General features: G+C 37.6%; 1 protein-coding gene across 25 annotated transcripts in view; it reads right to left on the reverse strand.

Moving 5' to 3' along the window:
- Window positions 1-18185, reverse strand: part of EIF4G3 (eukaryotic translation initiation factor 4 gamma 3) — a 315445-nt gene that overhangs the window by 194489 nt on the left and 102771 nt on the right. For 17 of the 25 annotated variants that reach the window (XM_034645782.1, XM_019808885.2, XM_034645747.1 and 14 more), the window contains one exon: window positions 12610-12738. The exons of 4 other annotated variants lie outside the window; for them this stretch is intronic. The gene's annotated coding sequence lies outside the window, so the exon portion shown is untranslated. Of the gene's footprint in view, window positions 1-9058; window positions 9135-12609; window positions 12739-18185 lie in introns of all 25 variants that reach the window. 4 more of the 25 variants (XM_019808875.2, XM_034645709.1, XM_034645761.1 and 1 more) reach the window with 1 other exon arrangement.

The following is an 18185-nucleotide window of genomic DNA, read 5'->3' on the forward strand; positions in this document are numbered from 1 at the left end:
GTACTATTTATGTATTTATATCTATATCTATTTAAAAACCAGTTCAACTATTTGTATCATTTACCTAGATCAGAAGCTGACAAACTATGGCCCTTGGCATGTGTTTTTCTAGGGCCAGCTGAACAAAATTTTTACATATTTAAAGGAAGAGAAGAAGGGAGGAGAGAGGTAGGGAAAGGGGTGTTGAGGGGATTGAGGGAGGAGAAGAGGGGGAGAGAGAAAAGAATGTGAGGAGGGGAATGGGGGAGAAGTAGGAGGAGAATAATATGCAAAAGACTATGTGGCCACAAAACCCAAATTTTTACCAGCTGGCCTTAACAGCTTAAGTGTGCTGATCTTTGTGAGGGGTTGGCAATTTTTTTTCTACGAACGTTCAGATAGCAAATATTTTAGGCTTTACAGACCATACAATCTCTAGCAACTTTTCAACTCTGCAGTTGTAGCACAAAAACAAAATCCATAAATTAGTATGGCTATGCTCCAGTAAAAAAAAAAAAAAAAAAAAAAAGAATATTTTATTTATTTATTTGACAGAGAGAGGGAGAGAGCACAAACAGGGGGAGCAGCAGAGGGAGAGGGAGAAGCAGGCTCTCCTGCTGAGCAGGGAGCCTGATGCAGGGCTTGATCCCAGTACCCTGGGATCATGACCTGAGCCAAAGACATACTTTTAATTGACTGAGCCACCCAGGCGCCCACCCAGTAAAATTTCATGTACCAAAAAAAGGAGAGGGGGATCGGCTGGGTGGCTCAGTTGGTTAAGCATCATCTGCCTTCTGGCTCAGGTCAAGATTTCAGGGTCCAGGGATTAAGTCCCACATAGGGATGGGCTCCTTGCTTAGCGGGGAGCCTGCTTCTCCCTCTGCCTGCCACTCCCCCTGCTTGTGCTCTCTCTTCTAAAAATAAATAAATAAAAATTTAAAAAAAGAGAGAGAGGGGCCAACACCTGATCTACATGATTATACTTACTGATCTGTCCACTTCTCTGAGATGTCATTCTCCCACACTAATTGTGGATTTGACAATTTCAATTTATTTTACATTTGCTTTATACATATTCTAAACAAATTAAGAAAATAAGAGTTTATGATGTACATCTTCTAGGACTTAAATCTTTCATTATAGGAATTCTCTCTCTCCTATAGGTTTTTTTGTCTTGAATTCTATGTTAACTTGTAAAGGTTGCTTAAGCCTGCTTTCTTTTCATTAGCATTTTCCCAGTAATGGTTCCATACTTTTGGGGCGCCTGGGTGGCACAGCGGTTTGGCGTCTGCCTTCGGCTCAGGGCGTGATCCCAGCGTTATGGGATCGAGCCCCACATCAGGATCCTCCGCTATGAGCCTGCTTCTTCCTCTCCCACTCCCCCTGCTTGTGTTCCCTCTCTCGCTGGCTGTCTCTGTCTCTGTCAAATAAATAAATAAAATCTTTTAAAAAAAAAATGGTTCCATACTTTTGTTTTCAATCTTTCTGTATCATGTTTAAATGCATATTCCTAAATTCTAGGTTTTGACCAATTTGAGTCACTATTTAATAGAGGAATTTAACTTCATTATTACCATAGTGACTAACATGTTTAATAGTCCTACTATTTTATCACATTTACTTTGTATTATCTTCTTTCCTGTCTTCTGTTAAATTCATTGGGGTCCATTGGTTCCACCTTATTCTTTACTAGTAAGGAAATTACATATCCTTCTACCACTGTATGTGCCAAGTTACTTACCTATTACTTTTTAGCTCTAACCTCCTTATAAGTAGGAGTGTTTTCACCCCGTCAGCATGGCTCCAGACACGAGCTCCATTCAGATCCCAGCCTCTCAAAGCCACTAGAGATGCCAACAACAGACAGGCATGCACAAAGTACCAGCCTCACCTAATTCTCTCACCTACAGAGTTTCTGTTGTCTAAGGACCAACCTGTATTAATTCCCTTCTCAGAAGTGTCAGTAACAGTCCCCAAGGACCCTTCCTCCAAGCTCCTAGGTCTGGCAACACCACCACTTCTTTCATTCCTCCAGCATTAGGGATGTTAGCTGCTTCCTGTGGTTATTAATCTCCGGATTACCTCAGCATCTCCTTGATAATCAATCAGCTGGTATAAAAAATTTATGTATTAAATCCCCTCTATTTGAGGGGCACCTGAGTGGTTCAGTCATTGAGCGTCTGCCTTCGGCTCAGGGCGTGATCCCGGGGTCCTGGGATCGAGCCCCACATCCAGCTCCTCCGCTGGGAGCCTGCTTCTTCCTCTCTCACTCCCCCTGCTTGTGTTTCCTCTCTCGCTGGCTGTCTCTCTCTCTGTCAAATAAATAAATAAAATCTTCCAAAAAAAAAATCCCCTCTATTTGAAATACTTAGTACAGCTGTTTTCTTTCCCCTGACAAAATATTAAGAGCTGCACTGCTAAACTACTTAGGTTTTCATGTTGTCAACTATACTCAATGTGTAGACTTAAATTTTGGAAATGAACTGTAAAAGAAGATGTGCAATTTTAATGGTGATCAAGAATAAGAATTGAAATAATAAACAGAGTCTTTAATAATATAGTACAGTATGTGAAAATGGAGTATCACTGGAAGGGAACTGAAGAGGAGATTTATTTTGCCTGTGAAGTACAACAAAAGACTGGCAACATAATTTTTCTTCTACATATCACCTAGTTAAGGTACCTATGAACCAAAATACTGGGCAGACAGAAACACATAATATAAGAAGGGGAAAACTGAGATAGCGTAAGAGTTTATGATTCTTCACCGAGAAAAAAAATAAGGGTTCATCAATTAATAAAAAGTTTAAAAGCAAGGACGCCTGGCTGGCTCAGTTGGAAGAGTATGTGACTCTTAATCTCAGGTTCATGAGTTTGAGCCCCACGTTGGGTGTAAGAGATTACTTAAATAAATAAACAAGCTTTAAAGGTCACCTAAAAATGTTTTTTAAAAAAGTTTAAAATCTGAAACTAATGATGTATATGTTGACTAATTGAATTTAATTTAAAGAAATAATAAAAAATAAAAAATGTTTAAAATCAGATTTAGCTCTTTCTCACATCTATCAGTGTGAATGAACATGTGAGAAAAAGGAATAGTAAAGAAATTTATGCACTGAGAAAAAAATCTGGTAAGTGAATTATAGCATTTTATTTTCATAAGAGTCATTTTATATATCAATGTATAATATTCATTGTTGATTGTTACCTGATTCTCCTTGCTTTATTTTTTAAAAATATTTAGTAATCTCTACACCCAACGTGGGGCTCAAACTCACAACCCCAAGATCAAGAGCCGCATGCTGCTCTGACTGAGCCAGCCAGGCACCCTAATTCTACTTCCTTTAAATATAACTTAACTTCTCCTTTAGTATTCATTGACAGAATTTAAAATTACTGCAAAGTTACATAATGTGTGTTGTCTGCTTTTCGTTGACTACTGAGTCATTGAAATTCACAATTCTTAGTTCTATAAAGATGCTAGCTTTTTTTTTTAAGATGCGAACCATGAGAGACTATGGACTTTGGGAAACAAACTGAGGGTTTTAAAGGGGAGGAGGGGGGGAATGGGTTAGCCCGGGGATGGGTATTAAGGAGGGCACATATTGCATGGAACCCTGGGTGTTATACGCAAACAATGAATCATGGAACACTCCATCAAAAACAAATGATATACTGTATGGTGACTAACATAACATAATAAAAAAAAATAAAAATAAAAAAAAGATGCTACCTTTTAAACACTATACCTTGTAGTTAGCAAAACACTTCAAATAATCATCTGATCCGTAATAAAACAAATACAGTTGACCCTTGCACAACTCAAGAATTAGAAGCAATGACCCTCCCTCACAGTTTAAAACCCACATATAACTTCTGACTCCCTGAAAACATAACTAAAAGCCTGCTGTTGACCAGAAGACTCACCAATGACATAAACAGTGGATTAACATGTACTTTGTATATGTATTATAAACTATTCTTATAATAAAGCTAGATAAAATATTAAGAAAATCATAAGGAAAACACATTTACAGTACTGCACTGCATTTATCAAAAAAAATCTGCATATAAGTAGACCCACACAGTTCAAACCTGTGTCGTTCAAGGGTCAAATGTACTCCCATAATAAGCTTTCCTCTCCCTTCTTTCATTCCTTGCAAATTGATTCCCCTCCCCACTCCATTAATCTGGGGTATAAACACATATAACCATCTGTACGATTAAATGCAGGACAATATTCTACCTATCTCTGGTACTTACCCCATATGCAGACCTTTCTCCCATAGTTTTATCAGCCCACTTCCCCCACAGCTCTCTGAATCACATAAATGGTATCACGGATGGAATCATGTGTCTCCCTCACCCACCCCCTAAAACTCATATACTGAAGCCTTATCCCCAGTGTGATGACATTTGGAGAGACAATTAGGTTTAGATGAGGTCATGGGGATGGGGCCCTCATGGGTGGAGTAGTGCTTTTACAAGTGACCCCAGAGAGCTTGCATGTCTCTCTCTCTGCCATGTGAAAACATAACAAGAAGGTGGCCTTCTGCAACCCAAAAAGGACCTCACAAGGAACCAATGCAGCCAGTACCTCAATCTTGGACTTCCCAGCGTCCAGATGTATGAGAAATGAATGTCTGTTGTTTAAGCCACCCAGTCTATGGTATTTGGTTATAGCAGCCCAGGCAGACCAAGACAAATGGAATATGAATTTCTGTGGGAAATATCACAAGCAATTTGAATTGTCAGTCTGCTCCATCTCCTGATTCTCTTTAAAATTCACCTGTTCAATCTCCCATCACAAAATTTACTGGAACATGCTAATTTCTGTAGCTGACTGAAGTTGCAATTTTCAGAACCATAAAATCTAAAAAATCTGAATGTCACAGCCAGTGAAAAATAGATTGATGGCACTCAAGTGAATTTCTCTTCTAAAACTAAGGGAAATAAGTGAAATATGAAATTCCAAAGTGGTAAACTTACAAGGAAAACGCTGAGAGAATGCACTACCTATTAAAACAGATGAGTGATAGCCACAGAAATGCAGAATCAGACTCATAATTACAAAGAACAAACTGATGGTTGCCAAAGGGAAAGGGACTGGAGGAATGGGCAAATGGAGTGAAGAGGAGTACGAGATACAGGCTTCCAGTTAAGCAATGAATAAGTCACAGGAATAAAATTTACACCATAGAGAATACAGTCAGAGGTTTAGAATAGCACTGTATGGTGACAGATGGTAAATACACTTGTGGTTAGCACAGTGTAAGGTATAGAGTTGCTGAATCACTATGCAGTACATCTGAAACTAATGTAACATTGTGTGTGGACTATCCCCAGATAAGAGAAAGAGGAGAAGGAGGAAGCAGTGCTCCCCTCAGGATGTGTCCAGAGGAAGCAACTCTAAAGATGTGAAAGACAGAATCCTAAAACCTTTTTCTCCCTCAAAAAGCTTGGATAAAAACGAACATCATCACCAAAACCTGAGCCTGTATCAAAGACAACAGAAGAAATGTTTATGAAATCACATTCTTTACAGATTGATTCTTACAAAATTCTTTGGCCCTCTAAAACAAGGTTATATTAATGTAGGATATTAAAACTTTCACTCTTTATACTTTATATTTCAAAATATAAGTTCTCGTCTTATAAATTTGCCAACAGAATCTAGAACTTGGAGTTTAGGGTGACGAAAATCTGAATAATAATTCCAACTTAACTATCATCCTTGCAGCAAGAGTTAAAACTAACTAAGGAAATTCTGAATGAAAATCACTGGGATTTTTTTTCTCGATACATGCAATGAAAAGGATGATCAAGCATATAAAAATTACTTTAGGCATGTCTCATGGTAAGTTACAAAACCATAAAAAATGAAATTCACCCGAATAGAAAAACATTTGGAGGTCCTACTTTATAAATATGGTTACAACTGTTTTAATAATAAAAACAAAAAAAAGACAGCTGAAATTCTCCAAATATTACAACATTAAAATAGTCTCAACAATTAGAGGAAAAAGCTTATCATAATTATCTAGCATATACCAGATGAAACCACAGACACAAATGATCTGGATATTTTATAGCTCCTTGTAACTTTTTTTTTTTAATGATTTTTTATTATATTATGTTAGTCACCATACAGTACATCCCCGGTTTCCGATGTAAAGTTCGATGATTCATTAGTTGCATATAACACCCAGTGCACCAGCTCCTTGTAACTTCTATACTAATGACACTTGTAAAGGTTTGTTAATTGGTAAAGAGTTTAAGGACAATATGTGTTGAGTAAGTTTTCAACAAGGTATACATTTTTAAGTACACATATTACCAATTAGGGGAAAAAAAAGAAACAGATGATTTGGCACCATGAGGACCAGTTCAATAGTCAGAACTGCAGGTTTCTGAACCCACGTCAAATCCTTATGTGGTGGAAATGCAGCTTCCAAGCACCACACATCTTAAAAAAAAAAAAGANATCTCAAAAAAAAAAAAGACTGCTTTAGATAGCCACGATGCGTTCCATAGGGGAAAGGGGAGTAAAACACAATAAATTTTGCTTTGCTTTTTTTATAGAAATTCAATATTTATCTATTTTAATAATGAAATATGAAAAAAGTTTCAAAGCTTCCTCTATTTTATTCTGCTTATTATAAGCAAGACTATCAGAGTTGTCAAATCAGAATTTATTTTCTTCATGAAAGAAAAAAAAACAAAAAAGTATAAAAGCTTGCATGCAGTAAATAAAATCACTATCTTAATCATAAAGAAAAAGCAATTTGCAAAGCCTAAAATAATTGGTCAATCAAGAACTGCAAAGAAACATGAGAATTTTTCTGTAATCAAATAAGACTTCTGAAAGGAAATTAAGGTCTGAAAGTTGGATAAAATGAAGACACTGTAGGGACCATGAGTCATCTGAAATGTACTAATAATGAAAATTATAGTGTTTAAAAAAAATATCATGGTACACTTATCATGATGACCACTGAGCAATGTATACAATTGTTGAATCACTGTATTATACACCTGAAACTAATAAAACACTCTATTAATTATACTGGAATTAAAATAAAAAGATTATTAATAAAATTTAAAAAAAAGAAGAAGAAATCTCATGACCAAGAATTATTCCCTGATGAAGAAGTCCTTTGCTCAGTATTTCCAGAAACAGTGAAGAATTGAACCAGGGGATCAGATACCATTACCATTCTCAGTCCACTATAAAACATGACTGAGTTGATCTCTCAGAAGAAAGGAAAACCAAAAGAAATTTCCAGAAAACACAGAAATTTCCAGAAGCATACAGAAAATATCCTATCGCTCCACTTCTTTGGCAATGTTCTGACCATACTTTCTCACTACCTACTGTGAACATAGCTTAGGAGTCACACAGTCACACAGTGACATCAAGAGAAAAAAAAAGGCCTCGCTCGATGTTGAACCTGGTAATCAGTGCCAGTCTGATCTCCTTGTTTGGTAATTTAGCTCAATTCTGTGAAAATTAACTGAGTTAAAGCGAATGTGTAACTACAATTAAGCAATAAGTAGGAAAAAAATCTGTTTTGCTTAAGTAATTTAAGATAATTCAAATAAACTTCTACTTTTTTAAAAAGATAAAAAATAACACAATGTAAAAGTTTGCCTAATTTTAAATTAAAAATACAGCATTCAAAAGATTGTCGTAATAAGAACCGCCTATTCTGAAAGAGTTTCTAAAACCCATGAAGAGGGGCGCCTGGGTGGCTCAGTTGGTTAAGCATCTACCTTCAGTTCAGATCATGATCCCAGGGCCCTGGCAAGGAGCCCAGCATAGGACTCCCTGCTCAGCAGGGAGCCTGCTTCTCCCTCTCCCTCTGCTGCTCCCCCTGCTTGGGCTCTGTCAAATAAATAAACAAAACCTTAAAAAAAATTAAAAATAAAACCCACGAAGACCTTAAAGGGAATTCCAATCTCATTTAACACAAGCTATTTGTTTATAAAGAGAAAAACCGCACATTAATAAGAACTTCCCCTGAGTCAAAATTTGAAATAATACTGGCAGGGCTAAGACTCTTAACTCAGGTCTCCTGGAGACTGCATTTTTCTACTTACTTTGAAATCTGCCCCAAAAGACACTTTTAAATTCCAAATTCTTCACCATTTCCAAAGTAAGGGCATTTTGGGTTTAGAGACTGTTCAAGTGCTGCCATTCCAGGGTAAGTAAAAAGAATCCACACCTAAAAAGACTCTGTATCTCTCAAATTTACTGTAGTTTGAAAATATCCTTTTAACTATCAATCTCTTATAGACTAATAGTCCAACGTTTTTCACTTTAATTAAACAAAACCACCAGAGGGGGCCCCTGGGTGGCTCAGTTGGTTAAGCGTCTGACTCTTGATTTCAGCTCAGGTCATGATCTCAGAGTCATGAGACAGGGCGAGGAGCCTGCTTAAGATTCTCTCTCCCTCTCCCTGTCCTCCCCTCCCCCACTCTAAAACAAAACAAAACAAAAACCCCAAAAACCTCCAGAGGGGAGAGGACTGGAAAGATTTAGAAGTCATTTAACAATGAAAATGCAAATAAAGCCTTAAAATTTGGCATGTGCCAATTTACACACATATGTAAAATCCTATCTGGAAGGGAAAGAAGCAGATGAAGAGGCTGCCACTGATGATTTAAGAAACAGACGGGGGGGGGGGGCGCAGAGAACCTGGTTGGCTCAGATGGCTCAGGTCATGATCTCTGGATCCTGGGATGGAACCCTGCATCAGGCTCTCCGTTCAACAGGGAGTTTGCTCTTCCCTCTCACTCTGACTCTGCCTCTCCCCTCATGCATGCTTGCTTGCTCTCTCTCAAGCAAATAAATAAAATCTTAAGAAAAAAATATAGACTGGGGAGCAATTTTCTATATTTTCCTTCTTTTATGTTTCAAAGCTATGAAATTCACTTTTCTTCAACTTAGGTGCTTTCACTTAAATCCTAATAGATGTATTTAGTGTCAAACATTAAGTCACAAAGACAGGTAGATTCACAGAAGCTGGTGAGACTCATCAAAAAGGGCATGTGGCTGAAAGAGTGTCTTTATTCTTACCTTCAGCTGTTGTGCATAAGAATAAACCACACTAAATGCTTAAAGGAAATGACCAAGGTTGGCCTCTTCTTTTATCCTGCGAAGGATAAAGCAAAGACTTGGAAGAGATCTCAAACTCTTGGGGAGAGCTTCTGAATTTCACAATAATACCAGTCATGTAGCTAAATTAGATGAGTGAGACACACATACACATACACACATACAAGCACACACAAATGAGGAGAACCAAGTCTGACAGGCATGAAAACAGTAAATGCCTGTGTATTTAGCATATCCTATTCTAAGGCAGGATTTTATATAATCTTCATAATAACCTTATTGAACGGTGGTCAAATTCTAATTCTCACCTATATAGCGGATGATGAAACCACATTCTAAAAATATTAAATAATTTACACAATATCATGTAACCAGAAAGTGAAAGCCCCACAAGCTAGGCCTGTTTCAGGCCAAGCCTGTAATCCTTTTTCCTCTATTTGAAGGCTCTGCTTTCCATTATGATCCATGAATATGTCAACTGTTAAACCTAAAGAGACTTAGTTTCCCACAAAACTCCTCAATTTTCCAAGCATGCCACTCAGAAAAAAATTCCTCACTCTATCCTAACAATGTCCTAAGACATTGTTAGGAACAAATGAATCCCTGTAAGTCAGCCTCTGTTTGAAAGGGAAGAGGAAAAAAAGGGGATCGTGACCAGATGTGATTTACTGGGTTCCTTCATCAAATAGGCAATATGGTAGCAAAAGAGACCACAAACTCAAAAGTAAGATAGATAATACCTGATGAACCTTCTTCTAGGATTCATGTACTCTTGACTTCTAAAGGCAACTAATAAAATTGCATACATAAAGGCATTTGTGGGCTCAACAACTGAGACCACAGGGAGATTGTTCTTTTTTAAATGCAAACTATGCATTTTTAAGGAGCAAGGTCTTTCAGAAAACTTAAGTGTTTTGAGCCAACTGCCTAGGTCAAATCACAACTTGAAACAATAAGAATTTGAAACTGAAAATTAAGTTATTCCCCTTATGTGCTACTGATCAGTTGCTAGCCTTTTAAACTCAAAATTTATCTTGTTTGTCTGTACAGTCAAAATGGATCTGGTCTCCTTAATATTTAAATATTTTTAAGTATTTTAAATATTCTTCCATTTCAGCGGACACAATGTTAAGCTCTGTCAATAGAGGGCCCTACAGAAATAGTGCAGGAGGAAGGGGTTTTGATTCCGGGTTCCTGTCTGGATTGCACATCAAGCTCCTGCACCACGGGTGGCTCTTCCAGAATCTGGCTTCTCCAGTGCTCAGCTGCCCTGGAGTGCACAACATCTTCAGTGCCAGGCTGCTACAGCAATGCGCAGCAGACAGCAGGGCCCAATGGTTAACAACGACCCCTGGTATCTTCTTAGGCACCAAAATACCTCCTCGAAGAAACCTACCTGTGAAGAGCTTTCCCTCACCACCCCAGATGGCAAAATTCTGGCAAGTTGCAGACGGTGGATTTCTAGTAAGTTCCACTGTCATGTCACCACAACAACTTCTCTACCACTTGGTGAGCCACATCATGCCCTATTCAACAAGGTCTGGATCTCAGCCCAAGATGGGGGAGAAGTCTCTTACCTAACACTAACTACCATGAAAAAAAAAAAGGGAGAGACACAGGTTTGGTAGGCTTTTTATGAATTTTAAAAACAACATACACTACACATTCAAGTGTGCTTTACTTTGACCTATCTATAAAGTCACCTGCGGGGTTTCCAATTTTGAGTGAAGAACAGAACAAAAGACCCTGCAGCAAGTTTAAGTTGTGATGCAAGCTGCTCTACCACGTGGGGCCTATAATCCAGCATATTCAAGGTTATCTAAAGTATCTCTGGCAAACAGAGATGCTACATAAGGAGCCTCTAGCCCCTGCACACTGCAGCAGCTCTTTGCTAAAGGAGACTGGCACTAGAGGATCCAGCTTTCCCCAACTCTCAATAGAGTACACTTCCATCAAGTTCCAGAAGGATTTCTACGAAATTCCACTGATATAATACTACACTGACTTCTATACCATGAAGGTGAGCCACAGCCATGCACTCTCCAATATCAGCCCTAAAGAAGAAGGCTCTTTCATATCTATTCTGTCTCAGTCCCAGGATAAGCATCTGCTCCTTATATTTGCTATTTGTATATTCTTTAGAGTTCTCTTTCTTTAATAAGCCAATCCCTCATTACTCCAATCCTCAGTTATACTGAATAATCTCTTTTTTAAAATAATCTATACACTCAACATGGGGTTCAAACCCACAACCCCCAAGAGTCACATGCTCTACCTACTGAGCCAGACGGTGCCCCCTGAATAATCTTTTATATTAAATTTTCCCTACTCACATTACTACATAGTTTTTCCCTCATGATTAGAATTGGACTAATACACAAATATTAATAGCTTGGGTGGTTCTGCTCAGTGCCATGAAAACGAACACAAGAACCTCCTTTTAAACAATTTAGAGTTCATTTTGACATTTTAGTTTTAAAACTCAAAATTAAACAGGAATGATTTAAACCAAGTTTAAGCATAAAACTAAGTGCAAATTAATTTATGTATTTCTTAAAATATCAATCATGGCTTGGCAAGTTGTACATTCCTTCTCCAAATGTTCTACAGTCTTTAAACGAACATTAATCAGCCCTGTAACTTACAATCACCAGCTTTTAGCATTACTTTGAATAAGTAATACTTTCTCTCTCTTATTATGTAAGTTCTAAAAGGCCTAAAATATGGAAGCAACAACTGAAAAGTTTTCATTATTAAAAGGAGCAGTTGTTATGTATAAACACTGATAGCCTCAAACAGTATAGGTCAAATAGCTTGTCTCTCTCCACATTCCAATAAGAGACTTCATAATTCTAGCTCTTAACCACAACAAAGCCCAAACGAGCATGTAACGGTGAAATGGTACAAGTTAGTATCTTGGGAAATGGCTTAAAATGAAGGGGACCCAGAGTGACTTCTTAAAACAGTGTTTCAAGTCCCCTGCACTTGTTACTTGGAAATACACTATGAAGTTCACATTCTTTAGCAATCCAACATAATGTTAAGTCTAAGAAAGTCCAATACCTATTTATGAAATAAAAAATCAAATCAACCAACAAAGAAGCCCACCACAATTGCTCTAAGAGGTAAAAACACCCATTTCTTTTTAAGTAGAAAATCACCACCACCACTCCACCAAAAAGAGAGAAGAAGGAAGACTAGCAGATTACACACTAGAAAGCAAACAAGTAATTTGTGGGGTTTTAAATGGACTTTATAACCATACTCTAATTTCTTAAACAACAAAAAAGAAAATTAAATATCACGGACAGTTCATTTTGAATGACTCCATAAATATAATTGTATAAAACTGTCAGCAGCCACATTAGAGAGATGTGTCTAAAAAAATACTAATTAATTAAATAAAAACATTCTTCAAGTAATGTTGTATGTTACTGCTCAGAAGTTTGCTTTAGAAAACCAGAAAAACTGCTTTTATATGGAAATTTCTTTAAATATAAATTTTATCTTACTTGAGAGAGTCCAGGGGACGATGCATGTCCCGGGGGCGTTGCCGCAAGATTTGGATGCCCCTTATTTATTTCATGTGCTGAATAAGGGGAAGGGGTCGGGGGTCCCGGCTGTCTTGCTACTTGTGTTACCTGTGAGGAAATCAATATTTAGTAAGATTTTATACTAGTAACCCAATCTTAATAAATATTGAACTAGTTAATTTTTAAAATTAAATTCTCTACCTCACAATTTATACTAAAGTAAGTGCCAGATGGACTAATGACTTAAAATTTCAAAATGCAGCAATAGAATGATTAGGAAAAAAAAACAACAACAAACGTAACTATTATCATCAGTTTGATAAAAGATTCTTGAAGCATAATCTAAAACCAAAAACATTAGGGGCGCCTGGGTGACTCAGTCAGTTAACCATGTGACTTCGGCTCAGGTCATGATCTCAGGGTCCTGGGCTTAAGCTGTGCATCAGGCTCCACGCTCAGCTTAGAGCTGCTTGTCCCTCTACCTCTCCCCCTGTTCATACTCTCACTCTCTCTCAAATACATAAATAAAATCTACACAAAAAAATAAAATAAAACCAAAAATCTTAAAGGAAAATTATGCTAAATGCATGAAGGTAAACATAAAACTACATGTTGTACAATGCCACTTATGTGACACTTTGTAAAAGAAACAAAAAAGAAATAAATGATTGCAAGGGAAAGAAGATGACTACAGAAGGGGCACGAGGTTGTTTTCAGAGTGAAGTAACTGTTCTGTACCTTGACTGTAGTGGGGACTACATGTCTCTAGGTGTCAAAGAACTCACACTAAAAAGGTGAATTTTACATTATGTAAATTATACCTCAATAAACCTCAAGAAAATGGGGCAACTTATGGAGTATAATCTCATTTTTTAAAACAGTGCACCTAAATATACATGTACAGTCACATGTGTGTATATTTCTATACGTTTATCTTTGCCTCCATTCTGTCTACATACATATGTGTATATATAAAATGCACACACATATACACACACTCACAGGTATATGTGTCATTAAAAAGATTGTAAGGAGTACACACACTCACAGGTATATGTGTCATTAAAAAGATTGTAAGGAGATACAAAAAGATCTTAACAGAAAGCATTACATGTATTTTTTCCCTCATTTTTATTTTCTAATGTAGTTCAATAGTCATGAACTTGTATAGAAAAATAATTAGCATGTGTTTTTAAGTAAACAAAAATTACATTTCCCCACTTATTGTTGGCAATAAACTGCCCATCAGCCTATGATGGAAAAGAAAACAATTTACCCAAGCCCCTTCCTAAAGCCTAGCAATCAATCCTAGCCAGCTCATCTCTACCACAATCTAACCCAGACTAGCATGACAATTTGGCAAACGCCCATGAATGGGGGGCAATTCTGTAGTCACCAAATGTGAAAGAATCTATTCTCCTTAAGGTGAGGTTCTCAGATTTGGGCGGGGGGGGGCATGAAACCTTTTACAATCTAGTAGAAGAAACTACAGACCTCTCCTAGGATATTTTTAAATGCATAAAATACATAGGATAATGACAAAACTAATTATATTGAAATACAGATATTAAAATACTAAGATAAATTTGTGATACAGTAACATATGTTCTTTACTAATGTATTAAAAAAAATAAGCACCAGTGACAGTTGTTGCCTACATTCATAATTCAAAGAAATGATAACATTCATTTTCTCCATCTAAGTTCTCAGATCCCCTGATTTCTCTCACAGTTGAAAACTCTTCCCAGGTAGAAAGGAAAGTGGTTTCCAAATGATACTAGCTTTTCCTGGAATTCACTCAGTCAGAAGCTCTAAAGAAAGTCTACTCCCCATTAACCTAACTTTAGAATCCCTTATGTCTACCTAAAACAGCTTTATTTTTTTTTTAAAGATTTTATTTATTTATTTGACAGAGATAGAGACAGCCAGCGAGAGAGGGAACACAAGCAGGGGAATGGGAGAGGAAGAAGCAGGCTCATAGCAGAAGAGCCTGATGTGGGGCTCGATCCCATAACGCCGGGATCACGCCCTGAGCCGAAGGCAGACGCTTAACTGCTGTGCCACCCAGGAGCCCCCTAAAACAGCTTTAAATACCTACAGGCTCAGCTACTTGAACCCAGTGCCGAATTAAATGGATTCACAGAGAACTAACTAGAGGCAAAAAGCTTACAGGCTAGAAGAGATATGAATGATGCTAACAAAAGTTTAAGACTTAAAGTAATTGTATTTAATTTTTCTTGTTTTTTTTTTTAAAGATTTTATTTATTTATTCGACAGAGATAGAGACAGCCAGCGAGAGAGGGAACACAAGCAGGGGGAATGGGAGAGGAAGAAGCAGGCTCATAGCGGAGGAGCCTGATGTGGGGCTCGATCCCATAACGCCGGGATCATGCCCTGAGCCGAAGGCAGACGCTTAACCGCTGTGCCACCCAGGCGCCCCTAATTTTTCTTGTTTTTTTAAATAGTTCTATGATTTTCTTGAAAAACTTTTCTTCTAATTTTGAGTGAAAATTACATTTATATGGACACAAGGTTTACTGTGAAGTGCTATAGCATTTATAAATCTCAGGAAAATTTTTCAAAGGATAAAAATTGAATTACCAATTAAACAACTAATTTAGAAAACCAATAACTAGAAATGCGTTCTTGCAAGCAAATTTCTCCTTGATGAGGTTTTATAAATGTATCTTATTTCACGTTTTAGAATAAATTATTTTAATATATGGCTAAAGTAAAACATCAAAATGGATATATATTTTAACATTAAAAAAATTCACATAATGAAATAAAGTGAGAGCAAAGAAGTTAGCTATATAAAATCCATGTTAGATCAAATCTCCAATTCATCCTGATTAAACAAAGATTAAGTTTTCTGAGGATAATAAATCATTAATAATATGGGAAAAAATAAACTGCTATTAAGAATAAATATTGGGACGCCTGGGTGGCTCAGTTGGCTGAGCATGTGCCTTCAGCTTGGGTCATGGTCCCAGGGTCCTGGGATCGAGTCCCACATCGGGCTCCTTGTGAGTCCCGCATCGGGCTCCTTGCTCAGAAGGGAGCCTGCTTCTCCCTCTGCCTCTGCCCTTCCCCCTGCTTGTGCTCTCTCTAACAAATAAATAAATAAAATCCTTAAAAAAAAAGAATATAAAACATATTACTTCATGCATGTCATTAATAACAAAAAAGTAAAATTTACAAAAACACAAGAAACAAAAAAACTTGACCCTACTGGCAGGTATCTAAGGAGACAGGATATAGGTAGGTACTGTGAATGAGTCTGCCTTGTCTCCAAAACTATAAAGCAGTGTGTCACAACTGCACTAAAACAATACCCAAAAAATGATTCCAGTTTGGGGTACATATCCTAATGAAATAATCTCACTTAAAAAATTACGAACTTCAAAGATCTATCCAGCAGCACTACACGATAGTAAAAAGGTAGGAATAGCAAATAATGGGAAAACAAAGTAACAAGTGGACTAAAGACATAAAATATACATAGATGTGGACTGTTACCAATAGAAATGAATACGTAAAATAATCAGAATAAAAAAATACACTCTTTAGAACTATAAAGAGATTCTTCTATATACTGACAAAGATGGAAAAAACCCCACATGAATGATTTCAGACAAAGGTTAGTGTTCATCTGGTTCATTTTTCCCTGAAAACTGCTTGAGTGTACTTTTTAAGAGTATTGTATCAGCCAATAAAATACAAATGTTTGAGAGAAAGGATATGGTATTTTGCCAAAGCCAAAAGTGCTGTGCTATTACTACATTAAAAGTGTCCTTAAAGCAAGCACTAATGAAGAACCACCTGCACAGGCAAATATCCCTGAGGTGTGCAACCTCTGGCATTCCCAAATGGCTATGCCAAACTGCAGAAATCCTTCGGTACTGTATATGCTAGTAGGGCACTCTCTCCCAAAACTGGGGGTTTCTACTAATGAAAACAAGCCAAAGAAAATAAATCTGTATCAAACAATAGGAGAGGGGTAGCTGCTGGTGTGGGGAGGGCTGGCATCTCTCTGCCAGGGATGGGAGCTGAGGTCCGTGCGGAGGAGGATGGAAAAAGCAGGGCCAGGTAACCAGGCAGCCCATGTGGCCAGAGAACACAGGAACTATCTCAGGCCACAGCCTGAAACCCTCCAGGGCCCATGGCCTGCCGAAGGGCCCCCTCTGAGGAACCTCTGAAGGAAATAAAAATGTTCACATAGGCAGGCATTATCTACAAACAAGGAAGTTAAAAAGGACATGTGACTGAATTTTGGAAGATGACAAATCACACCCACTCCCCACCAGAAAAAAAAATCAAACCAACGCTGTCTCCTTCAATGATTTGCTTCTGAGAGAAACCTTCAAAAAAAAAAAAAAAGGAACAGAAGAACCACAAAAATCATATCATTCTAAATTTTTCCTAGGGGCACCTGGGTGGCTCAGTCAGTTAAGCATCTGCCTTCAGCTCAGGTCATGATCCCAGGGTCCTGAGATCGAGCCCTGCATCAGGCTCCCTGCTCCTGCTTCTCCCTGCCGCTCCCTGTTTGTGTACGCTCTCTCTCACTCTGTCAAATAAATAAAAATCTTTAAAAGAAATTTTTTCCCCTAGAAACAAACTGCTTACATGCAACAAATCTCTAAGCTACAATTGTGCTCTATTTAATGCAAAAAGACCCCCATTACAAATGTCACAGTGCATAACACCCTACATGTTTGCTATTAGTGTATTATAGAGCTTAATACCGCCACCAGCTTCAATTAGAAATTATACAAAATGTAAGTTGTTAACAAAACTAGAAATAATACACCTATTCATTAACAGAAGGACGGACCAATAATGCCGTATTTTCCTACACGGCAATTCAACGAAAAATTAGAGCAACACACAACCTGAATGACTCTCATAAACCATAAAGAATATATACAGTATGATTCCCGAAGAGTTCCAAAGAAGAAAATTAGTTTAGAAATACATACATGGATGGCAAAACTCTCAATAAAAGCAGGGGATTTTTTTTTTAAGGCAGATACATTACGTTGAGAAGAGAGGGAGTTGTGCACAGGCAAGACCACACACTATTTTATTTTTTCCACCTGGGAGGTGATACACAATTTCTGCCTTAAAATGACTTGTTAAAGTCTTTTAGTTTCCTGCACTTTTACGCATGTACATTTTAATCCCTTCTACTCCCTAAAAAAGATTAAAGACAAAAACAAGCAAACTACCCAATAGCTGGAGTAAAATATTAGTCACATTAGCATAAGTTATAATGTCATTACAGAGTAGAAAGTATATGAAAAAAATAAATATTGGCACAAGAGAGGGAACCTCTAAAACTGTGACTTAGTGAAAACTTCAGCTCGCTAGTGAATTTTCATTCAAGATTTCTACCTTAAAAAAATTTCCTATGGGGCGCCTGGGTGGCTCAGTCGTTAAGCGTCTGCCTTCGGCTCAGGGCGTGATTCCAGGGTCCTGGGATCGAGCCCCACATCAGGCTCCCTGCTCCACTGGGAAGCCTGCTTCTTCCTTTCCCACTCCCCCTGCTTGCGTTC

The sequence above is a fragment of the Ailuropoda melanoleuca genome, chromosome 2 (assembly GCF_002007445.2).
Source record: "Ailuropoda melanoleuca isolate Jingjing chromosome 2, ASM200744v2, whole genome shotgun sequence".
Lineage (NCBI taxonomy): Eukaryota > Metazoa > Chordata > Mammalia > Carnivora > Ursidae > Ailuropoda > Ailuropoda melanoleuca.